Raw genomic sequence first — 27,613 nt, forward strand, 5'->3', positions numbered from 1 at the left:
TGCACAATTTGCACTTTGTAGGCATTCAGCTGAAGGCGATTATGTATTCGTAAATTACAACTCAAAGAATTTTACTTGGCAACAATGCGATCTTAGCGCATTTCTTTACACTTTAATATCATTAATAAAATTCTTTGAGTTGTAATTTACGAATACGTAATCGGTTTTTGCGTAATATTTTTTATTCGAAAGTTATAAGGTACGGAAACCCCGACAATAATTAATGAACACCCTGTATTACTATTTTAGATTATTGTAGAACCATTCCAATATTCAGCCCGAGAAAAATAAGCCAATAATGACGACATATATCCAAGGCTGCCATTTCCTGAAATAATGAAATACAAAGCTTCATAACTCTGTCAGTTTTGATCAAAGAATCGTGAAATTTATTTTTTTGTTTAAAAGGTTAGAGTGTTAAGATTAGTATACCAAATGCGACTAAAATATCGAAAATTGTATAAAAGTTTATGTTTATAATTCTTTTACCGTAAAATTATTGACTAAAACAATATAAACTATAATGACTTAAACTCATTTAAAGCATTTTTCACAAGTGGAATTATATGCCTATTACTAACGGTTTAGAAATTGGTCGTCGATTAGAATGAATTCTCTCTCTCACTGTATATATATATAATAATTTCAATTTATTCTCATTCTAAAAATAATTATTTTTAATTATTCTAAGTCCGATTTTATTCAAACATCTGAGTCGCTAGTGCTCTTAAATTTTTTACACTAAATCTAGTATAAATCGATCCAAAATGCTATATCTGTAAAACGTCTCTTCTAAAGTTATATAAAATTTGAAAAATTTTGCATGTTTCTCTTTTCCTTCTGGTCCCTACTTTCGCATTTGGACATTGCCAATGCTTGGCCATAGTTGTAACAAAAAAGAAAAAAAAATACTTTTAAAACGCATCTTAAAAAAATTAAATATGTTGTTAATTATAAAGAAAACATACAAATGTGATTATATGATTTCCAGTTAACCATTCTCTTTTCACCAAAATGCATGTCATATATTTATCTTTATCTGCATATAGATATAAATATAAATAGATAGATGCGATGCATTTTTTTTTTTTTTTTTTTTTTTGCTTTCAAGTAAATAGATTAATATTTATGTGTCAATCAAATCTTCTAAATATCTACAATAAGCGGCGCAGAATCATGAAAAATGCTTCTAAAGGAATAGCCATTATACCCCAGATGCTCTATTTCTATTGATTTTGGCGAGAGCTTGGCGATGGGAGGGATCACGTGACCTAAATATTTTCTCAGCGAAGATGCGATCGGACAACATCAGAGATTTTATCTTCTCCTCTCTGCAAGTGAACAGCTGGACGATTGTAGCCTAAACGGAACAGGTGTTTGCATTCATCCCCTTTTTCATGCCCAGATCTGGGTGCCTAATTATACGATCAGGGCGGGCGAATCTACAGAAATCTATTGTTTTTTCTTTCCTGGGAATTCCGTTCTGTGTTTTATCATGGGCAGAGAATCAAGAATTCGGTGAAATATCAACAATAGGTGAGTAGCCAATGAATAGTCGTGCATGTGCTCTTCATCTGTTTTGTCCACTTACGTTCATATAATCCTTAATATGTAGCATGTGAAACAGAAAGTGGAATATATGGGAAAGTGTATATAGATTTTAAAATTCAAAGCCTGTTCCACGTAACTTTAAATTTTTAATTGATATAAAGAAATAAATATTCATGTTGAAAACTTCTAAATATCATTTTAAAAAATGTAATTCATTTTTTTAAAGCTTAGGAACAGAATTACGTGAATTGGGGTTAAAGAAAAACTATAGTACAATTTTTTTTAGAAGAAAAAAAAATCAAAGATTTTTTTTAATTATATTAAAATTAAAGACATTTTTTAGGGATTTTAGGTATTTTGTAACTTACGGATTTTAGGTATTCTGTAACATCAAATAACTCAGTAAAATAAACTGTCTAGAAGTTTAAAATGAATTTTAATAAAGGAAAACAAATTAAAGGCGAATAAAGTGAAATTTAAAAAGAAAATTCCATTATTTTCCATTCAAAACACTAAGAAAGATGGAATAAACCGCTTTACTTAGATTACAACATTTGTTTCATAAAGGAAATAGTAATGAATATCAAATACTTATGCGTGCATCGTTATGAAATTAAATAAAAACATCATTATTGAATTATTTCTATGGTAAATTTGAACTGCTATTGCAAATATTTATTTAAAAAAGATGAAATCTTGATTAAATATGCCATTATAACTATTCAGTTTTTTTTTAATTTTATATTTTAAACGTGTTTCTGCTAAATACATTTTAATTTGAATAAATAATTTAATTGCATCATATTCCTTTTTCCTATTAAAAGTATGTTTTAAAAACTTAGATTTTGATGGAGAAAAGTGTTTGTTAAAAATGTATTGTGTCATTTCTTTTTGGACTTTAAAATACATTCGACATCTGCCTTAAACTATTTTTCAAATTAGACAAATCTTTATTTATTATGATTATCAAAAATTAATTAATTACGTTTCAAATACGTTTTGTTCAGGGTTAATGCTTAAATAAATAATACATTTCACGATTGATTCTATTTTCAAATTGTGTTATAATTTTATTAGACAATTTTTTCTTATAATATTTCAACAAAATTTATATTAATTAAGTGATTCAAAATATCAACACTAGAAGATTTGAATTTTGACACTTTCATGTACGCAGAAAAAATTGTTCAATGCCCATATGATCAACTTCCCATGGTTTCAGGAACTAAATGTGGCAGTTTATTTCTTAAAACTCTTGGATTAGGAGAACGATCTTGTAATGAAACGATTTTTTTTTCTTTCTTTTTTTTTAAAGAAAAAAGAAAATGTTACTTTAAAAAAAAGTGTTCTAGGAAAGACGTATATTCCAGACTGTTTTCTTTTCTTCTCTGGATGTAAAACGCGTTTTTATACGTTTGTAGAAGTAGAGTGCATTGTTTGAACATACAAAACAATAAAGAGCGGCCTACACTGACTTGAAATACTCTCCTCTTCGTTTCTACAGTAAATAATATTAAATCGTAAAAGAAGTGCACAAGTTGCGTGTGATTTGACTTTTCACTTAAAAAACACACTTCATCATTAAAAGACTTCACACTTTCGAACAACTGAAAAATTTCTTCGTTCAGCTATTTTTTTTTCATTGCAATTAATATTCTAATAAATTCCTTCTTTTTAAGGAGAGTTTTAACTTTTTTCACGTTTCATAATCGTTTTTCATGATATAAGCAATTGTTTTTCTATTCAGCACAAGCTCATTGTATAAAGATTAAAAAGAATTTCTCTAATTCAATTCTCATTTATTTGAACTATAATAAAAAAAATTTAAATCATAATAAAGAATATATACGAATCAGATATGGAGTTCCGAATGTGAATCGAAATAAAAACCGGATTTATTCAAAAATTCGAATTAAAAAAAAGCAGGTTTAAAATGAATATAATAAGAGAAAACGAAAATTTTATGCTAAAATCAATAATAAACATTATTTTAATATGGAAGCAAATATTATTTTGATAAAGCAGCAACTATTATTTTAATATATAACAGTTTAAACAAATAATATTTTATTAATATATAAATAGTAAAACGTTTAATAAATGAAATGATAATGATTGTAATTGAAAATAATTCTAGTTGCACTAATTGATTAAATAGTTTTAATGAATATAGAATTAATCTTAGAAGGCAATAATTTTGCAGTTAAAATAAAGTTACTAATTTTATTCACATCTAAAATGTTCAAGTTTTTTTTAAAGAAAAATTATGCCTTTTTTACCGTTTTTTTTCTGAGCATATAGTACAGCATCCATGGTTCTTGAATTAAAATTCTTAAATATTTGAAGAAAGTAAACAGATTAAAAATAAAATAATTTTTAAATAATTAGTTTTTACTTCAAATTAATGAAAAAATAAATTCGAATTATAATCGATTTTAATGTTATGTTAACAAGAAATCCCGAGGGAAAAATTCTAATTACCGATAAATTTACACATAGAATGTTCGAATAAGGCAAATTCAGTTAAATATATGTTAGGAAAAAATCAGTTGTTTAGATAACACAATTTTATCATTTTGAGTGTTTAACGATATTGAGAAAATATCTTTTAATTCATACATACAAAAAATAAGATTTAATTTGCAAAGTTTTTTTTAAAAACAACTTTCAATTTACAAGAAAGAAGCCCCATAAAGATACATCATATTCAAAATAAATTATTTCAAAATTTACTATTGAAACTGAAATTTTTGTTGTAAAGTATTAATTTATTAGACAGAATCTTTTATCAAAATTTAATTAGTTCGTTTTCTAAAAAGAAACGTCCGCAATAAAATTTGAACAATTTATTATTGAATGATGATTTATGAATTGGTTGCAGCTTTACTGGCAATTACGATTGAGCAACTTTACTTACAAAACTATAATTAATTAAACAAAAATTTAATTAATTTTAAATTTCATTCCATTCAAACATGGTCTTTAATATCACGTTGTAGGGAAAATAATCAAATAATACTTTGCTTTCGGTTGGCTTCCATAAGGTTGATTAGAATCAACTTGTTGTTAATTGCGATTATTTTCAACTTTAAATTATTGCAATCTATTTTGTGGATATAAAATCTATTTCATAATATCTCGAAACGGTGACTATTTTTTTAAATTTTAATAATTAGTTTAAATAAAGATGCAAATAAGTATTTATGTAAATAAGAAAACTTGTAATGCGTTGAAAACACATAATAGATGCAGATATCTAAAACAAGGGGGAGTTGAAATATTTCTGTTCAAAGCATTGTGAATAAGAAAATATATCTTATACATTTAAAAACTAATCATAAATACGCTAAATTTCAGTAAAATGTGCGTACTTTTAAATTTGTGGTAAAGAATGACTCCAAAGATTCTCAAAATATAAGGATACCAGAAAATATTTTTGAATATAAAAAGTCAATCACAGTCGTGATGCATATTAATTATGAATTGTAAATGAAATTAAACTACAATAAATAATATTAAACGTCAAATACGTTCATAAACATCTAAATATCATTTCAATTTAAGCATAAATGAATTAAAGAAAATAAAGAGTTCTGATGAAAAAATATCGCTATTTTTAACAAATATTTCTTTTGTTACTATGTTTTGCTACATCACTTGCTTTCATTTGTTCTGATAATTATACAATGCAGTATGAAATTTATTATTATTATTTTTTTTCTCTACAACATTTGCAAAAAAAAAAATTACTTTAATTCTTATTATCTTGTATGTAAACTATTAAGACTATGCATATGTTGCAAAAACTCGGAGAAATACGGAATTCGTTAAAATATCACTTAATTACCTAATAATTCTAATCAGAATTAATATTTTAATTGGGCATCTTAAACAACTTTAAATTAGTGTAATTTTAAATGGACATTGTGTGAATTTAATTTTAAAATTTTAACTTCGTTGAGAAATGCGTTAAAATATCTCATGAAAAATTTTGAAATTAGCTGAAAATGGATAAAATTAATATTAATTTAAAATACAATTTCTCACTAAAGGTTTTTTAATTTATTAATCTTATTTATTATCATAAAAAAATAATTTAATATACATCCTCTTTTTAAGAAAAAAATTGCGGGATAATAGAAAATATTCAAAAATCGAACGTCAATAAGAGAATGCTTAAAATTAAATATTTTTTTGTAATTAAATTAAAAATTTTATAACAATTTTCATTGAAATCTAATAATAAAGTATTTAATTTTCAATTGCTATCCTTTTTTTATTGGAAATAATTGACTAAGAGTGGAATTATAAAATAAAAAAAAATTATTTTGAACATATAGATGCCATTTTATTTTTTGACAACTATTTATTTATAATTAATTAAAACATATGATACAGACAAATTTTTATTTAATATATTATATTTGGATATGCTTTATGTGAAATTAAAAAATAATTTAATAAGTGCTTTTTTTAAATGCAAGCAAATCCTAGCATTCATGCAGTTTCAATGCGACCTAGTGCCGGCTCAGAATTTCCTCAACTTTTTTCCTCTAACCTTTCTAATTACAGTTTTAACGAACAAATTTATTACAAAACGTTTTGGATTTCCTATTTAAGCATGCTGTGCGTTAAATGGAAATAAAAACGGAATTCAATTTTATTCATTAAAGAAGTAAGTGGAATTCTTTAGCTTCAGTTTTTCATACATTTTATCTTGATCTAATGTTTAATAATCATTTTATGTTGATATAATGTTAATATTCTCACGTCTGAATTACTGTTAAATGAAAGTAAATTACTCAGGTATGTAGGTATTATAGGTATAAATGTTCCGCTTCATTTTGATCGAAGAATTTTCAGCAGCTAATTAGGTTAAATTGGTTCTCGATTTGTTGAAGAATTTGATTATTTTTCTATGATTTTTATTACTACCCCCACTCCAGATTCGGAATATGTTTCTAAAAAATAATAACATGGCTATTTCTTTACGAAATAGTCAATCGAAGAGGGGAATGACTAAATAAACTTTACTCAAACAATATTGGTATGTAAAAGACATTCATATGATGATGAGTGAAGTTTAAGCAAAATTCTCATGTATTTTACTTCTTTTTCAGCAAAATCGTTAATATTTCTTTTACGGAAGACCATAGCATGCGTTTTTTCTGCGTTAAGGACAACCTCGATAGAGGGAACAATTTTTCGTTCTTAAAGTTGTGCAGTAGCGCTCTGTCAACATAACTGATGATATTGCCGTATTCGAGAATACTCATAAGAGTGTTTTAAATAAGAACTATCAAAATACAATTGCTAAAAATTTTGAAAAGTTAAATTAAATTCTTTTTAATTCACTAAATTGCTGTCCGTATAAAAATAACAGATGCTCTCTCCTTCACTTTCTCTTATATTTATTAATTATGGAGCTTTGTGTTTTTAGACTCTTTATGAAGTGAAAATATTTCAGAACTCTTTATTTTGGCATATTAGATCTAAAACCTGATATCAAGATCACATGTCATAAAATTACATGTGTGGTGGAATGTAGATTATTATGATCTGTGCAGGAAGCAACAGGACGTATGTTTCTTAGGGACATTTCTTTTAATAATCACATTCACACACTAAACAAGCACAAACACAAAGACAAGACGGTGCATATAAGTACGGCATCACATATCATCCTCATTCTAATTACACTCGTAATGCATTATGGGATGGCATATGGGATGGCCTAATCAGGCATCGCCATCTAGTATCTAAAAGAGAAGATAAGAGTAATGTAACTGCTACACATGCAAATTTCATTTATTTAGCTCATTGAATTTTAGAGCTATTTTTTTTTTTTTTATTGAACATTTATAAAACTCCCTTGCACCACAAAGTATCACACGGGGCTTACAGAAGTAAGTATGTAACACATTACAAAAAGAAAAAAAAAGAAGAAAATTTAACAGTCATGAAGGATTACAGATGTCAACAATAAATTTACAGAAATTTTCAAAAGCACTTCTGGTGAAAATAAGTTGGTGAAACTCTGTAGGCCAATTTATATTCATGCCCTTGAGAGCCAGTATTAGGATCCGTCTTCCTTTGACAAACTTTGAACTTAGAAGGAGCACATGTTCAACATGTTCCTCGCCACCAATATCACAATCGCAGGAAGAAGACGGAAACAAATTAAATTTGTACAAATAACTTTTAAAGTTACCATGACCAGTGAAAAATTGGGTTATTTTGTAATGAGTATAAAAATAATGGCATGATAGTCTCTTATTAATGGATGGAAAAAATTTCTTTGTTAAAATCCCTTTATTTGAAAGGAGATATTCTTGATTTCAAGACTCCACCATTTTTTCTCTCGTAATCTTCTTGTAAAAGGATTTAGGAATATTAACGTCAAAGCCGATTTTGCGCTTAGTGGCAGCTTTAGCAAGCCAATCGGCCCGCTCATTTCCATAAATGCCCGTGCGTCCACGAACAAATGCAAAAACTATTGAGATATTTTTATCTTTCAGGCTTTTAATTTGCTTTTGGATTTCAACGATTATGTTGTTAGACGAAGAAATACATTTCAGAGAATCCAAGGATGATAGAGAATCGGTACAAATAAGATAGTCAGAGATTACACTATTTTGATCAGCGATCCATTTGATGGCGAAGTTTAAGCATAAGAGTTCAGCTACAAAAACTGTGCATTCATCACGAATTCTGAATTGAAAGTGCTCGGATTCAATACCACCCCTGAAAACAACAAATGCGAAACCAACTCTACCATCAATTTTACTGCCATCAGTATAGCAAATAACAGGAAAAACATCCTTGGTTTTTATCACTAAATTGAATCATATTGATAGCGGTTCTCTCTGAGGGATGAGGGAGAAATGATGCTGACAGAATATAATCATAATTAGAGATGTAAGAAGCAGAGAGATTTTCCTTATAGGCAATATTATGAAGAATAACAATATCGATTGGAGGGAAGCCAGAAATTGCATAAACAGCCTCTTAACTTATGGTACGATATCCGCATATGACCCGCAAAAGTATCCTTCTTTGTATGCGTCGCAGATATTTAGAATTCGATAGGCAGATTTTGATCAGAAAAATTTTGATTTCAGTACAAAGACCTAATTTATTCCTTTAGCTTACTGTGATTTTGATTTATGTGCGCAGATAGATGATATACATACTGATAAACAATCTCAAAAATATTTATTTCAGATTTCCAAAGAGGTCTAAAACATTTAAATGAGTCGAAACTTGGAGATCATTTGGAAATTTCTGAAGTGCTTAAAGAGAAAGTGTATAATTTAGAATTCATCACTTTAAAATTGATAAATGAAGGCACACTGTAAAAAACTTGCAAGACGTTATAAATTCGTTGATCCATCTTATAGACAGGGGATTTCAAAAGCATCGAATTATTTTCTTGAAGTTTCATATAAAGTAGTCATCGAATCTTTTTAAGAAAGATTCCATTTTTTCAACTTTCTTGAAGAGAATAAATATTTTGAACTGAATATTCTCTTATTGCTTCTGCTTCGATTTAATTATTCGATTTAAAACAGTTATCCCAATTCGGAAGGTTAATATATACCAAAAAAAGTTTTGGTTCGTGCATGATGATTTGAAAAAAATCTAGAAAAACTGACTTGTTTTGGTGGCAGAACTGCTGGAGTTTTAAATCCTCCAATTTTTCCCACGATACAGAGCTTTGTGTGAAAAAATAGTATGACAAAATACGACGCATTTTGCATCTAATGTACTGAATACAATCGAGTCTGAATTTCTAATCTATTACTCTAAAGAGATAAGGCCCAAAATTTGAAATACGCATGCTAAATAAAAAATTAGGTGTACTCCTTTGTAAAAATTTTTGGTGAAAGGTTATTTTGATGAAACTTTGTGGCAACACTTCAGAAATTTACTTGCATCGTGTGACTTAGCGGCTTTTAAGCGGTTGTTTTAGTTTGTCCAATAATCAGTGTTAACGTATGTCACAGAAGCAAAAGACGCCCAAATTAGAATGGCTTGCAGTGCTTCGTGTTTTGTAGGCGGAAAAGTGTAACTACACTGAAATTTATTAGGAGTTGCGTGAAGTGTATGGTGAAAATGCAATATCACATCATGCTATCAGGATGTAATATGTTTGAGAATTGACATACAGGTACTGATAATTTTCGAAACGAGCACTAGGATGGTGGTTTCCAAGCTGCAATCAAAGAATGGTTGTAGGAGGCGGAAAAGGATTTCTTTGGAGGAATTGAAAAGGTTGTGCCTCACCTCATGTTTAAATAACAGAGATAGTTACGATGAAAAGTAGGTTTTGTATGAAACGTTAAGATATATATTAAGTTATTATAAATTTTGATCTTCTGTTTCTTAAGCAGTGAAATTAACCTCTTAACTGACCTCGTAGGCTAACAGAAATAGTCTCAAGCCTACATTCAAAAATTTCATTTTTCTGTGATGTATATTTTGTGTTCTCATCTTCACATAATGGATTGTTTACCATTTGATGGCGTTTGTCCCAAAATAGTCACAGTTAAACAATTTTGGTGTAAAGATTGCGTTATCAAATTTAACCCATCTAGATAACAGAATATTTTCAAGTTCGTATATCAGCAGTTGATTAATCATTATTCTGTGTTAACATTCGCTCGAAAAATTTGTCTCATATACTGTCCTTTAAAGAATTTTTCCCCCAAAATCTGACAGAAGTTTATTAAAACAATCTTCTGATTATTTTTGTGGAAATTGACGATTCTGCAATCGTGACTAATAAGAATATCAGCGATAATGATATTAATCAATTTTGAAATTTTCTTGAGATTTTTATTTAATAGAAGATTTAAACTTAAATAAATTATGATTTAAAAATGGTATATTTTTGTATTTACAAGTTTGTCGATTTATTTATTTTTCTAAAAATCTTTGGGTTTTTTTTTGTTAAATTAAAATACTTTTTATTTCATTTGTGACAAACCACTTTTGGCGACTTTCAATTCAACCTCTCATCTCGAGCAAAATATTCAATATCGTTTCACGAAAATATCTTTAAGCATCAAATTATAACAGAAATTAAAACCATGTTAATTTAACAACCTTACACCTGATATATTCGCCGTGCATGTAAGCCATCCTAATAAGAGACTGGGCCCATGAAGTCATGATACTTAAAAATGTGATTTTTCGCTTCATTTGTCTTCCGACTTCACTTTCTTATTCGTAATTAAACTATGCAGATATTATACAGAATCTTCTTTCTTTAGCTTTCACCAATGAAGGAAAATTACGTTGTTTAATGAAATAAATATTTAATGAAACGAAACGAAAAAAAAATGAATTTTAGTACAAAAATGCATTCTACTGCTCAAAATTAAAAAAAACAAAACAATTTGCAGAATTCAAATATAAAGAAATAAATAAAAAAAATTGCATGATTTTTAAAATAAAATATTTTGAAAATTAAACTTTTTTACATTCTAAAATGATGTAAAAATAATTTTTATAATGCAATATTTTTGGACGCTATGGTAGAAAGAACGCTTAATTTTGATTAATTAAAATTTCAAAATGGATCATGTCGAATGCTGCTCATTTTCCCATTCTAAAAAGTATCTTCTTTGACATATTTAGAAATTCTGGAACATTATATCCTTCTGAATGTCAACACGCACACGCGCGCGCGCACTTGCCCCCCCCCCCCAAACCTATTAACAATTCTAATAGAATACTTTATACTTGTTTAAAAAACTAAATCATGTTTTGTGTACCATTGTAGCACAGACCTTTAACTGCAACTTGGAAATTAAAGCATTTTTTTCCCTATAGTTTTCAAATTCTAATTCATATTTTCAGATTTTAATTTTAGATCTTTCAATTTCACTTTAAATAAATTAGATACATTTAATCTTCTGATTTTAAAAATCATTTACTTTGCTTTTTTGTCGGAGAAATATATTTGTAGAAACAATTTCTTTCAATACAAAGAAACAAGAAAAAGCTTATAATTCTTTGTTGCTTAATATGAAAATTGAGAACATGAATATTAAAATATAAATTCATATCTAATTCTCCGATTTTGATTTTTTGTTTTTTAGTAGATATTATTTTATTATATTTTGCTTCTTCGAACTAATTTTTTTCTCAGTTTCATTGAAAAGGTAATTTGTTTGAATATGAGGCTGAATAGAATGTGTTTTTCCATAATAATAATAAAAAAGAGGGAGGGGGGATTTTCGATTTTAAGCATTATTCTTAAGCGTGATCTTTTTTATTCGATATTAGTTTTGAAAATTGAACAACATTTGTCAATATAATTTACATACACAATGCATTCCCTTTCTTTGAAATGAATTATTTCTACATATTGCAAAATAATATACCAAATTGCACTTCTTATTTTCAATCGATTTTATTTATTTATTGCTTTAATGCTTAGAAAAATCTGAAACGGCGGTATAAAGATTAAAAACAAATAAAAAAAAACAATTTGCATAACATGAATTTCTTAAGCTTCAGAAACTGAATTGAATTTAGAAACTAAATATTGGCCGATGAAATTCTATCAAATGCTTTATTCAAAATATTGCAAGACAATAAATTGAATTTTCAGAAAAAAAAAGTAATCAGCTGTCTCATAAATATAAATTGAAACAATGGATTTGAAATATTACAATTTAATATCTGCATACTAAACGTTGTGCTTCCAGAAAATGAAAGATTTTGACTAAATAATATGTTTTCCAATTCGAATTTGTCGTAACTTTAAAATATCGTTCGCTCATATCATGACCTCTTTATATTTATTTTATCTGCTGCTTAATTAATTCAAAATGTTATACAGTGTTATTTTTAGTTTAATTATTATTTTATTAGATTGTGGCGCATCTTGATTAATTAGAATGTTTTTAATTCGAATTTGTCGTAATGTGAATGTTATACAGTATTATTTTTGCATTTGTTACAATTAATATTTTTAATCATTTTTTTATAAATAACTATTATTATATTACTTATTAAAATTATTCCCTATATATTTATTAAATTTATATTACTTATTAAAACAGTTACAGATTATCTTTATCTTATATATCTATATCTTATATCTTTATAATATATCTTTACTTGTAATTTTAATTAAAAAGTTGCCGTTTACTTTTATTATTCTTAATTTTAGATAAAAATATTGCACAAATTGAATTTTTGAATCAATCGAATTCAAATGACATACATTATTATTTTTTTTATTTGTTGCAATTATTATTTACAATGCTTGTTTGATATAATTATTATCATACTATAGATTAAAATTATATCCTATTTATTTAATAAATTATTATTATTTATTGAAACAGTTGCAGTTAAAAATAAATCTTTACTAGCAATTTTAACTTAAAAATTATTGATAATTTTTATTGCGCTTAATTTTGTTCAAATTTTTCTCAATTTCAATTTTTGAAGAAATGTTATTTTGCTAATAATGTCGTTAACAATTTATCCAGTTTCACTGTACAAATGGCAAAGGATTTTTTTTTATTTCCACATAAAAAAATTTACATTTATTAAAATTATTGAAATTTCCTAAATATAAACTAACCTCTTTGTTTTAAAAAGAAAAGTTGGTCACGAAAAAGACATTAAAACTGCCGTAAATGTCAAAGTTAAGAAATATGGACAACTTTAGGGCAATTTACATGGCTTTAGTTAGTTTTTAGTACCCTTATTTTACAAATTTCATGCAAAAGTGCTTTTAAATCTCATAATTTTGTTATTTTTTGCAAATAAACATAGAATATATCTTTCTGAGAAATATATGCGCTTTTAAATTAGGTACTTTGTCCTTAGAAATTAAAAAAAAAATGAATGCAAACTGTTTCACGTCTAGTTTGACTAAAATTGAATAATATAATCAATAAAATACTGTAAAATTCTATCAATTTAGAATTCTTTGATATAATATAATATAAATTAATCACCTACTTTTTAGCTATGCGATTATATTCGTATTTATTTTACTACTAATAATAAAAGAGAATATTTGTTGCCGTTGTACAGGCCAGACCAGTTAAATATAAATCAATAAAACTGTAGCAATATTCTTTGGAAATATATATTTCAGAGCAATTTTTTTGAAATTTTAATTAACTAAAAATAAAGCGCAATTTTGGTTTTTATCCGCAATCACTTTCAAAAATATTATTTCTCAAATATTATTTTCAAATGGTTTTAAAATTCAAAATTTTTTAAAGATGCCAATTAATTTGTGTAACTTTTTTTTCCAGAATTTTGAAATTTTTTTTCATAGTTTTTAACAATATGTTTCATTGCTAAAATGAAATTCAAATTGCTTTGATTGTTTCATCAAATATTTAATGCCGGGATTTTTTTTCTATAGAAGTAGTAACGAAGGGAAGTGATATTCTTTAAAAGTAAATGTAAAAATTTATGTAAGGAATAAAAATTGAAGTTACAATACTGTGAAAGACAATGTAAAAATAGTCGGCAGATTAACCCTACAATGACTTTTTTGATAGTATTATGATGTCATGCATTTTAACTCCACTGTGAAGGTTTATTTACACATTAAATAGAAAACAAGTACAAGTCTATAAAAATAATATGGCTCTTATGTCAGTCACAATTTGAGTTTTAAGTATATTTTCTTGAGGGAAACAGGAGCATTAAGTTTTGTCCAAAAGATTTAATGAAACACAACCAGAATTTCTGGTGAACCAGATTATTCGCAGAAAACACCTAATTAAGTTATTGTCAATCAATTCAGCTGCTATAACGTGTTAATTTTTTTACTAAATGTTAGGGAACTTCAACTTCAACCCAAAATATAGGTAAAGAGATGAAATAATTTTATATTTCATTGCAGTCAGTTAATTTTTCATTTCTGATTTAATCACATTATATTTATTTACTATATATTTTTATTCTTTTATCTAATTAATTATGAACTTTGAAGATTAGAATTAATTATGAAACTTTGATAGATGTCATTATTTGCTTATGTAATTGCTACTCAGAAAATAAGTATATATATATATATATATATATATATATATATATATATATATATATATATATATATATATATATATATATATATATATATATATATATATATATATATATATATATATATATTATTTATGTATGAATGTATATTATGTGTCGTTGTTGTTTATAATGGCACTTGCCATGGACAAGCTCGCTATTTTAAGCCAAGGGAGCGACTTTTGTTTTAGCAGCGCCAACTAGGGCCAAGAGTACGTCTTAGCGACTCACGCATCACATTCGCTTGCACAACCCCTTTTTACAGGGAGGCACATTCACACAACTCACAGATAGAACAGAAGAAGAACAACCATGCCCGAACCGGGATTCAAACCCAGTACACCCAAGTGACGGTGAAGACGCGCTAACCCTATGCCAGGACGCCGGCGTATGTCTCGTATTGATAGCAAACAAATAATATGTATTTTCGCCTCTAGATATCTAGAAACTTCGCTTGTTGTATTTTGTTACAGATTCTGCCATGATGGTATATTGTCACAAGTCTACAAATCAAAACTTGTACAAACTTTCATAACAACAGACAAAATACAATTCCATCTCCAAACAGTGTTGACTAACGTCATCTTTATTATGTTGAATTAGAAGTTACGTGACCATTGGAGTTCTTTCATCTCTTAAAAAAGTCACGAAAGCCATTAGGGTTCATACCATAAATTTAGATATAAAAGATAGTTTTAAGCTTTTAGTAAGATTGGAAACTACTAGCCATCCCAAACTAAATCCAGCACAAGAGACTAAAAGTTTAAATGGAGGAGCACGAAATCGTTTCTTTAGGTAACTCGATTAAAGAAAACTGCAGGCATTTAGGTAGGCCGGAAAAAGATGAAACTTTAGAACGTTGCACTAATAATTCACGCCAAAACTTTCAGTAAACGAAAAAAAGATCGGGATCTGCGATTAGTTAAGCTTTCTAAAAATGGGCCAAATCGACTATTTGTAGGGAAGTTTTACTGATCAAGATCTTATCAGTTGACTGATGTAAAAACTTTTTTGACATCAGTCATTTCTCTGTGAAGTTAGTTACATAAATGATAGTGAATTTCAAGACTGAAATAATATTGTCTGAAATAGATTATGCTTTTTTGTGACTTCCCTTTTCTCTTTTTACTTTTGGTTAGTCTTTATATATCAGTATCTCTACATCACTTTTTATATTGAAGTAATATGTAGCATTAACATTTTTTGTTCTCATACATAGCTTATAATTGCGGGTCTCGCTTTCTAGCGCTTTCTAGAATTACAACATTTAACTTCAATCAATATATTTTTAAAAACCTATTGGATCCCTCCCCTCTTGTTTTCCTCCAATATTTCTGGAATATTGCAACTTTTTACTTTCTCGAGAAAAAGTATTGCAATCGCCAAAAAAAAAAAAAAAAAAAAAAAAAAAATCGAACTCGAGAACTTCACTTTTCAGTTTTCCCTGAATCCGATTTATGGAATTATGTCTGTATGTCGCTTTGTCTGTTTGTCTTTGAATTTTGCCTCAAAAAATTTAGAATACACCAATGAAATTTTGCAATATCATGCATACAAACAAAGTGTAAGTATTTAGTTGTATGTCTTTTTGCTCTTATAATGGCCTCTAAACGTCATGGTACCGATTCCATCAATTTTTGGTGGTATCTGAATAAATTTTACCCCATTCTTCTTGCACCACTTGTTTTAAATGGGTTTTGTTTCTAATTTTGTGTTTTTGGACCACTGCTTCGACTGTGGCCCACAGATATTCAATGGTATTGATGTCGACATAATGTGGTGGTGTTTGTAACTGCTGTTTACAATGAAAAAGACACTATATTTAGACGTTACGTGCATTCTGTCTGGGGTCGTTATCCTACAGGAAAATGGAATTACCTTCTAAATTTTTAACACTTTCCTTTAGATTGCTGCTAAGTATATCCAAGTAAACCATATCACTTATAATGTCATCTATAAAAATTAAATTTCCTACCCCGGATGAAACCATGAAACCTCAAATTATGGTGGAGTCACCATCATATTTAACTGTAGGACGTAAATTTTTTGGATCCAAAGCAGTATTAGGCTTTCTCCATACAGTACGAAGGCTGTCACAGCCAAAAATGTTAATTTTTCTTTCATTACTAAATATAGCTTTCTTCCAAAGGTTATTGGTCTTCAATTTATAAGTTTTTGCAAACTTCAAATGCTTTTTCTGAATTTGCAAGCTGATCAACGGTTAGTCTAACAATGTGACTTTTATACCTAGTTTGTCTAATAGCATTTCACACAGTTTCAGCACTTACACTTTTTCCTATGATTTGAAAAGTTTCTGCAACAAGTTGGGTGAACAATATGGTCGCAGCAATCTAAAGGAAAGTGTTAAAAATTTGGGTTTAGATGGAAATTCCATTTTCCAGCAGGACAACGACCCCAAACAGAATGCATGTAATGTCAAAATATGGTGTCTTTTTCATTGTAAACAGCAGTTACACACACCACCACATTATGTCGACATCAATACCATTGAATATCTGTGGGCCACAGTCGAAAAAGTGGTTCAAAAACAAAAAATTAGAAACCAAACCCATTTAAAACAAGTGGTGCAAGAAGAATGGGATAAAATTTATTCAGATACCACCAAAAATTGATGGAATCGGTACCATGACGTTTAGAGGCCATTATAAGAGAAAAAGACATAGAACTAAATACTTACACTTTGTTTGTATGCATGATATTGCAAAATTTCATTGGTGTATTCTCAACTTTTTGAGGCAAAGTTCTGCGTATGTTTAATTAAAATGTTTCTGAAACTTCTCAATTTAGAAGTTTTCCGTTGATTTTTCTTTATTTTTACTCTAAATTAAACCATTTGTTATGTGTAAAAATAAAAACATGTTTGCACTTCCCGGTAATGTGTTATTTATACTGAAAATCGGATTTATCAAGTAAAAGTAAGGTGTACTCTGAATTTTTTGAGCTACTGTATATATGTACATTTTTTCAAAGATTGCATTTTTTTTTTTTTTTAGTATACTTGCAAATTCAATTTTTTTTTGTAGACTTGGAATGAAAGATAGTGTGAATTATAGAAAATCCTTTTTACGGGAAACATTTCGATTGAAATTTGATAAATAATTGTTTAAATTTTTTCCATTTATTGCTAAGTAATGCTTCGTTTTCTTTATTTTCTTGTTATGCAATGCCGAATGTGAAATTTATTTTCCTTCCACGAATGGGAATAACCTCGAAAATGTTTAAGAAACACTGCTTTAATTTAATGACTTTTGCTCTGTAGAATAAGCGATTCTTGAATTTCTCTAATATGCAAACATTTGAAAAGAAAATTTTAAAAAGTAATTTCTGAAACAAAAGAGAAAAAAAAATCATTTGCTTAAATAGATGTAATATGTCATTTTTTGGAATAGTAGATATTTATAATTAATTATCTCTGTTCTGAACACAAAAATTTTGCCTTTTTGTATCAAATCCTTTCTTAATTAACGTCTGGTATCATTTCTATAAGAAATTCTATATGCAATTGAAAGAAGTTTTAAATAATATTATTTCACTTTGTAGATCAGATCTCTTCGTATGTTTTGTAAATCAGAAATTATTTTTTAGTTTTTAAATTTGACATCGCTATAAATTTTAACTATGTCAACGTTGTATATATATATATATATATATATATATATATATATATATGAGCTATAATTCATTGTTTTGAATTATATATTCATTCTTATAATCTTGCATGCATATACTATTTATTAAACGATTAGTATTTAATAATTTAAATAACGTTTTAGTTAAAACAATGCCGTATGTGCAATTTTGAAGCAATTTTACGTCATGACTATTACTAACTATAAGTTAAGCGTACAGGTCTAAGTACTGAAATATACGCATGTTTAAAGTCCAGTAATTCTACATTTAAACCTAGAATTCTTTGCATGCTTCTTATAAAGGTGTTATTTCCTCTCCTTTCCTAGCATAAAAATTGCAGATTTTGAGTAAGTCCTTAAATTTTTAATTCATAGCCCAACACATAAGAGTTTTATATTCCGGATTATATTGAAGAAAAACGGTTGCGTATTTTTGGATGCTTTTTTGTTGACCAACTGAAATCAAAATGTGACGCATAGCTATAATTTAAGTAACAAGATAACTTACCAAATTTCACTTATCTAAATCATTGCGTTTACTCTCATGTAAATATACAGAAGAATAGATAGTCAACTACCTGAGAAAAGTTGTTCAAGAATTGATAAGGGTCCAACAATTTAGATCTTAAAACTATGTTCTAATTTTTTATGCATTTACCTTTTTAAGTTTTGTAGTTACGGTGTTCACTGTACTCGGACAGAAAGACAAATATACTTCCAGTACATGGATTTCCTTCCCATTTTTCCTTCAAGAAATTTACAAATTTTTTGTAAAAACCGTATTTCAGATCATATCATATAAAGGAAAATTCCAAAAATAACATAGATATCTAAAACATAGATATTCACCCAAGTCTGGAAATTGATTTTTCTTTTAATGATTAGAATGCTTTCCGCTCATATATTTTGTATAAGAGAAACTGAAAATGGAATATTCGATGACAATATGATATTTTTTAAATATCGATATTTTTTTTCTTTTTTTCATTTTTTATACATACGTGAGCCATTGACGGACGCTTTTATTTAATTATATGGCAGATGCTATTCTGATATTTATTATTATTTCAATCCAAATAAGAAACATAAAAGGCGTCTGAAATTTGAAGCGCACTTGAAATTTTTAAAAGTAAAAACTCATTTTCCTTATTCATAAATTTAAATGTCGATTCAAAATGGATTTCAGTATAAAAATTACAAAAGAATTTTTTTTTAATATTTTGAAGGATGAAATATTTTAGACGAATATCTTAAAAGTGTGAAAATAAGATAATTCTCAAATGTTTAGTTAAAATGAAAATGAAAAAGAAATAAAATGAAAAAGATAAATGATAGAAGCTTTATAAATTATACAAATTTGTAAATGATAAATAAATATTATCATTGGCTAATCAGGCATATTCTTCAATGGTTTTTCTTGGATTGAATTCTCTGATCTATGAATATATCTTTGCGAAATTTGGAATTTTCTAATCTTTGAAATCGATTAGTCAATCAATCGATGAATTTCATAAACTTTTTGAATTTCGAGCCGGAGATAATCTATCATTCCCAAATATTTTATGAACTAATGAATTTTTTAATGTAAATTTAACGTATCAACACAAAAAAAATTATGTTCATGTGTGAACTTTGGAAATAATACTCTTTTAAGATTTTCATTAAAAAAAAAACCATTTCTACCACTCTTTTTTGATATTTTAGTATAATTGATTAAGAGATTACAAGACCTTTAAACTTTTAATTTTTTTGACATCTTTTACCTCATTTGATAGCCAAAACTCTTCTGAACGCTTTAAGGTATTGCACATGTGTGCACATTAATTTGTTTAAAATCTATAGACAAAAATGTGAAGGTCACTCTTGACTTTTCACTCAGAAACGTGAAGTTCAGTAGTATTTGACTGTGGAATTCGTAAATAGAAAAGTTTAATAAAGGATTTTTTTACTTTACAGTCATTTTTTTCAATACTACATTTTCAGAAGGTGCGCACAGGATTAAGCAAAACTGATTTGCCGAATTAGTATGAAATTTTCTAATTATGTTTATACATGCATAATAAAGAAAACCATGCAAAATCGAAATATTAATATGTATACTTTTTTTCCAGTACTTGCTAATATGCGAAAAATGTTTTTTAAAAAGCATTATCATGTTTTAACAACATAAAAAGTAAAATAACTCCAGTAAATCTATTAAAATATTTAACACATTGTATGATTATCAAATTATATTCTTTAGTGTAAATTGGTAAAAACTTAACGCGCAAGCAAATTCTGTCTTTGATAATTTATACAGAACAGGTTTTTGCATATACAGGGTGTTTATAAAGTCCCGGACAAATTTTGATGTTTAATAACTCATAAAATAATAAAGATAGATTTAAATTAATAACATAAATGGTTAAATAGACTCAAAAAGTTTCATGACCCTTGTCAATAAACTTCCACGTGTGCCCCCTTCGTCGCACGGAGAATATCAAGTCGATAGTCAATTTCACGCCAGGTAGCGACCAGCATGTCGGCATCCACAGAGCCATTTGCGCACTTTATGGCGATTAACAATGCCAGAAACATGAAAGGATGCTTCATCGGAGAACATTATGCTCTTCAGAAAATCAGCAGCATCTTCTATCCTCCTTAGCATATCTGTTGCAAAGGCCATCCTCCTAGGTCTATCGTTCGGTTCCAAAACTTGAACAATTTGAACTTTGTATGCATGCAGTCTCAATTTTTTCTTAATAACCTTGTACACCGTCGAAATTGGCATATCCAATTCTGTTGCCGCTGATCTCACAGATATTCTAGGATTGTGTAAAAATGTTTCTCTGACACGCTCAACATCAAAATCACTTGTGCAAGGACGTCTGGAACATTTCTTATCTTCGATACTTCCAATTTCTAGAAAATTCTTTTTCCACCGCAAGATGCTGTTTTTGGATGGAGGATCTTTTTGGTAAATTCTTCTGAAATTTCTCTGTGCTTGCCCTATCGATTTCATTTCTATGAACCACCATAAAATCTGTGCTTTCTCTTGTGGTGTATGCATTCTCCTTAATATCCGCTCGAATAAAATATCACATACAAAAGTACTACATAGAACAAACACATCAAAAGTAAACATAACATTGCAATAGTTGACAAAAACAAAAGAGAGAAAAATGCAATTAATAAGCAGACAATATTTAGAAAAGTACAGATATTTAGACTGGAAAATGAAATTATCTGAAATTAACCACACGCGCAGACGATATTTACAAAAGTAAAAATATTCAAACCTGAAAAGGAAAATATATGAGTTATTCCATCTATAAATGTCATAAGTGTGTTTATATCTTTATTATTTTATGAGTTATTAAACATCAAAATGGGTCCGGGACTTTATAAACACCCTGTATATTCTAATTAATAAAAACAATTTCACTTATTTAAAAATCCATAATTCTAAGGTTAAATATAAAATTGGGTTGAAAAAAATCTATTGAGAATTATTTTCTTTTGTTAGGGAAAATCGCATTTAAACAACTTTCCAGGTTTGTTTTAGTTCTTAAAGGTCCTATAACCCCTATAAAGCATTTCTTATCCATTGCAAATATTTGAGTATAAAAAAAAGTTTAAATGCATGTTTTCAGATAATTCTCATGAAAAATTTTGCTAAAAATATTTAAAATATAAAACAAATAAATGAATGTAAAGTAGTTCAAAGTCTCACCGTTGCCTAGTAACGAATTATCTATTAATTTCCTTATTTCGAAGTTGAATCTGTTAATTTATTGATTAAATTTTGAAGAAAATAATTAAATTTGAAGGAGAAAGTGCTCGGTAATGAAATCGATATAACTGAAAAAGTAAAATTTTGATTTTAAAATGGTATCAAAATATTTTTTATGAAGTAGATTGCACCGATGACATTTCGGTAAGTTTCTAATTGAATGATAATTTAATTTTGTGCTTTGAAAAATTGAGAGTATTCTTTCTCTTGATATAAATAATAAATGCAAATTTTGATTAAATTTAGCCAGTTTGATTAAATTCAATTCAGCAGCGAAAATGATTTGGGACATACATACATTGATAGACAATAGATTTTATTTCAATTAAGAGTTTAAGCGAGAAGAGGATATTTATGATTTAAATGGATTTTTTTTTTCAAAACCAGCGTTGTCTTTTCTATTTTGTTTTTATAAAAGATAAAACACAAATTTTCTTATCAAGAATATAATGGAAATTTTCCCTTTATTTTATAAAATTTGTTTGTGCACAAAATGAGTCTTAAACATTTCTACAAATATATTTTTGTCTTTTAAGAAATTTTAAGCAAATATTTTCTAAACTTTTAGTAATATTTTTCATTTTTTTTAAACTTTCATGATCATCATCTAAAGATTTCAGAATAAATTATTAAGTATGGATGAAAAGGCTGATGTAAAATATTAATTTCAATCAGGATGAATAATCGATAAAATCATTCCTTCTAGGTAATTCTGATACATTTATTTATTATTAGAATTCCTTGGAGGTAATTCTGATGCATTTATTTATTATTACAATACCTTTCAGGTAATTCTGATGCATTTATTTATTATTAGAGCTCCTTCCAGGTAATTCTGATGCATTTATTTATTATTAGAATTCCTTCGAGGTAATTCTGATGCATTTATTTACTATCAGAATTCCTTCGAGGAAATTCTGATACATTTCTTTATTATTAGAACTCCTTCCAGGTAATTCTGATGCATTTATTTATTATTTGAATTCCTTCCAGGTAATTCTGATGTATTTATTTATTATTAGAATTTCTTAGAGGAAATTCTATTACTGAGAAATTCTCTTCATAATTAGATGAAAGGATTGATAGATTTTTTTATGTAAAAGAGTGAATGTATGTATTTTTATATTAAGTATGGATTTCGAAATATTAATAACATCGGATTTCCTACCTTTTTTGCAATTAATATTTATTATTTTCAGAACACGATGCAATGAAGTTCAATACTCGATAGATAATGTACATGATAAATGGGAAAATTTTTCATTTTAATGTATTTCTTCCTTACTCTTTAAACAAATAAAAAAAGTCGAATTTAAAAAAAAATTATATTAAAAATTCAAATTATATTCGAAATGAAATTGTTAATTTTTTCAAGATATACATTTTTATGTAAAGATAAAAAAACTGAGCCTCTGCATAACTCATAACTTTTCTTTTCTTGTCATAATCATATAAAAAAACTATTATTTTATCAATCATACAGATTTAATTCTTTTTTTATGCTTTTCTTTCATTTACCTGTAACTATTTGCAACTTTTTCTATTAATATTGATTAATGATTTCCTTTGTTACCTCTTCCTACGTTTTTTTCATATTAAAAAAGTACAACAACAGATTTAGGAGAAAGAATAATAATACAGGAAATCCCTTCTTTTAGTAGAATATTTCACGCATTTCTAACACAAAACCTTCCTCTCCATTCTGCAAGCTAATTTACCTTCTTTTGTCTTTCATTAAGATAGAAAATAGCTTTAGGAAATTGTCTGCACTTCAATCAACCGGATATAGTTTTTCAGTGAAGAATATAATGGATGTTTAAAGAATAAAAGAATAAATGATTTTATTCGAATAATATTTCGCACGCCAATTATCTTCTATGTAAGCAGCGTTAATGAACCTAATATACGAGAACAATATGGGTTCTGAAAATTTGAAGGCAAGCACACCAGATTCGCCAGTCAAGTGTTATTAGACATATTTAAATTTTAATGCCTCCAGTCAATTTTTCTTTATTAATTTATTTAGGCGTATAATAAATTATACGCGTATAATTTTAGGCGTATAATAAAGCGTATTTAAATGGAAATATCTGGAAAGGATTAAAATTTATTTTTGGATAAGATTTAGGTGCAAAATAACATTATTCTTCAACATTTGCTTTTTGAAATCTCATTGTTTTTACTGTTTATATTTGATCGAATAAAATGTAACTCTTTAGAAAATTGTTTGCTGTTAACTTATTAAATTTATCACTTGTGCATGAAAGTTTCTTGCATCTTGGAGTTCAGTATTAAACATTGTTGACAGCAAACAATGAAACGGAAGATAAAAATGCAAACAACATTCTATCAACTACTTTGTCTCTGAATAAGGCTTATCTTAAAAGTATAAAATAAAAATCAACAAAGAAAAAGAAACGTATCCATATTGTTTTGTATATTAAACAATAAAAATAATAATCGATTTCTTTCGAATCTGACACATTTATTGATTGTCGTCAGTACACTTTTAAGTCACCATTGAGTTTGTCTTTTTTTAATTATTGAATAATACTAAAATATTTTCGACACCGTAAAATACAAATTTTGGTGCAAGCCATTTGTGTGATTTCATCTAATTATTTGGAAAACCAATTCGTTGCTGTTTACAATATTCCACCTTCAGATTAAGATGGGGGAAAAATGAATATATATATATAACAAATCTCTTAAACTGTTTGCAATGTTTATGGCCACATTAAAATCTTGTTTTCAAAATATCAAGGGGATTTAGAGATATATTTCAAATTGTCACATGATGAGTTCAACACTTAAATCAGTATTCTTCATTTAGAGCTTCCCCACGGAGTCATCTTCAGAGGATTTGATTCAAGACATTTTAATGAGTATGCATGACAAATTTTTAGTGAAAATTTTCATTAAACCTCTGATTCCCTGAGAATGAATTTACATTAGGGCTTGAGCAACCGATACACTTATCATGATATCCTGAGATATTTATGATGTAGAAATAAGCAGATAATGAGTTTCTTATAAATTTTATTTTAGTGAACTCAGTTAAGAAACGAAACACAAGCGCTAAAGAATGATGAAAACTAAATCTATAACTAAAATTTATAACTAATCTATAACTAATACTAAATCTGATTGACAGAAGACTCCCCTGCAGACCTATTTTTTTTAAAAACATGAAGTTTAATATTTTCACATCAGTGGCAGCATAAAAGAGTTAATGTAGACGATTTTGTATCATGTATGACTCTCACTATAAATGAAAATTATACAGTGCTTAAATAATGAATACAATATGTTTTAAAATTATTGTACATACATTCCCTAGTCACCAGCAAGGACTTAAAGGAAACTTACAAAACCAAAAGTCACAACTTTTAAAATATGAAAAAGGATTTTCTTATGAATAAGGCAATTATATCTCTTAAAACTAAACAATTTAGAATAGAATTTTCTTTACAAAAATTTTTCCTTTACAAAAGTTTATACCTTGCAAGGGCAACTAGCTAATAGTAATAATGAGCGAATACAATTTGCAATTTCTTGGACTAGCAGATAAAATATTAAATGTAGCAAACATTTCCTATTTTTTTAGACATTTTATAAGAGACCCAAATTTCATATTTTTTTTTATCAGTTTCCAAAACTTAGTTTTAAAATAAGAGATTTAATAAGATTATTATTAAATTACAAAGTAAAAGTGTATTAAAAGTAAAAGTGTATTATCCTTCAATAAATTTCAACAAAAATATTTTATAGATGGAACTAAGAGTTGAAAATTACTTTCAAAATCATGCCAATATAACGATTGTTACTATTACAAAATACAGACGGCAATAAAAAATGAATCAATATTATTCCAAAGCCATCAAATTGCAATTAGTTTTCCTGGTTTTGGCTTGATATCAAATGCTTTTTTAAAACCATCTTTGCAACGAAAATTGAATTCGAGGACGACATCTGAGCTGGCACCCCTCTCTCCACACCACACCATTGGGAGGACGTTTGGTCAGGACGGATTTAACGTGCAACAGACCCCCTTACACGACGGTTCTTCGGTGGAATCGGGTCTTGAACCTGAAACCCTCCGGTTTCGAAGCCGAGACCTTACCACCAGGCCACCGCGGCCTAAATTCAGATTTTGAATTAGGCAGAGTGAAAATAATAACAATATTGCATTGTATGCATCCTTAAGTTTCTTGCAATATTTTTGGTGTAAGTACAGTTGTTCTCTCTCTATATATAAGACGCCGTATTTCTTCGAGATGCCCGTATTTCATTAAAAGTAATGATTCAGAAATGAATGAATAAATAAATAATATCGGTTGAACCGGAGCATAATATGATCTTTTGCCTCCAATAGTCATCCCCAAGTATAGCAAATGTAAATGACGCTCGGGGTATTTCATCGCTTTTTCGTCACCCAGAGGCATTTCATTTTCAGAAATGATAAAAACTCATTAATATTTTGTCTCCAAGTCCTAGCCTCTCCAAAAATGGCACGCGGGGCATCTGTAAGTTTCTTGTACACCTACCGCTCGCTGTAGCACTTCAGTCGCATGGTAGAATATTAGGACATTGAACTTTTCTAGCTTCTTTCAGTTTTTTTTTCTGCATTTGAAATAAAATTAAAATTTGATTTAAAAAAATATTCGAATCCCGGATAAAGAATTATTTTGTTTCATTAATTAATCCATTAGTAAAAATACTTCTTCAAAATTCAATTGATATTTTTTTTCTGACTTAAGAACATGTCTTAATTAATTACAGCATTAGTGGAGCTCTCAGAAAATGAACTACACTTCAGAAAATTCGGGGCTGAAAAGGAGTGCTCTTATTTATATTGTACAGCAATACGGGGAGAGTGGCTATGTGGAAGAAAAGCAATCCTACTTAAATTTTTACATTTCCAAAGAGTTTCTAAAGAATGTTTTTGATTTCCCTGAGATTTCATTAAATTAAAAAGCATTAAAAAATGTGTAAGATGGTTGATGATGTATTTACATATTAAGTACAAACTTTAATGAATTATTAATGAAATTTATATATATCAGATATGATTGTGGCTCTGAACGACACAGCGCTAGATTTGAGTCGCTCTTTAGAATAAATGCATTATTCTTTCGGAATTGCGCAGGCTGATTTTCTTTTTACCTTCTTGTATATAAAGTATCCAAAAAAATGTACAGTTACAATTGTTGTATTATAATTTCAACTGTTTGTCTATGAATTCTTTGAGCTAGACACGAATGAAATTTGGTATGTAGCCTTTATATCAAATTTGTATATTCCTATCAAATTGTGATCAAACTATTTGAGAAAGAAAAGTATCTATCTATCTGACTGTGCGCTGGTGAACATGACAACACCAAAATTTAAACAGCCGTATAGATAAGACACAGTACACACATTTAGCATCTATAATGTAGCACTTTCTCAAATCTAGAACCAAATTAGTGGTACTGCGTTGACCGTCTGACGTTTTCTATTTTCTCATGCAAGTAAACGGAAAACTCAAAAACACAATGATTTAATTAAATGAAATTTGGAATGTGAT

General features: G+C 27.8%; 1 protein-coding gene across 2 annotated transcripts in view; it reads left to right on the forward strand.

Moving 5' to 3' along the window:
• The first annotated feature begins 1,332 nt into the window (after positions 1–1,332).
• Positions 1,333–27,613, forward strand: part of LOC129960315 (cyclic nucleotide-gated cation channel alpha-3-like) — a 121,304-nt gene continuing 95,023 nt past the window's right edge. For both annotated transcript variants that reach the window (XM_056073672.1, XM_056073682.1), the window contains exon 1: positions 1,333–1,536. The gene's annotated coding sequence lies outside the window, so the exon portion shown is untranslated. The remainder of the gene's footprint in view (positions 1,537–27,613) is intronic.

The sequence above is a fragment of the Argiope bruennichi genome, chromosome 2 (genome assembly GCF_947563725.1).
Source record: "Argiope bruennichi chromosome 2, qqArgBrue1.1, whole genome shotgun sequence".
In the NCBI taxonomy this organism is placed as follows: domain Eukaryota; kingdom Metazoa; phylum Arthropoda; class Arachnida; order Araneae; family Araneidae; genus Argiope; species Argiope bruennichi.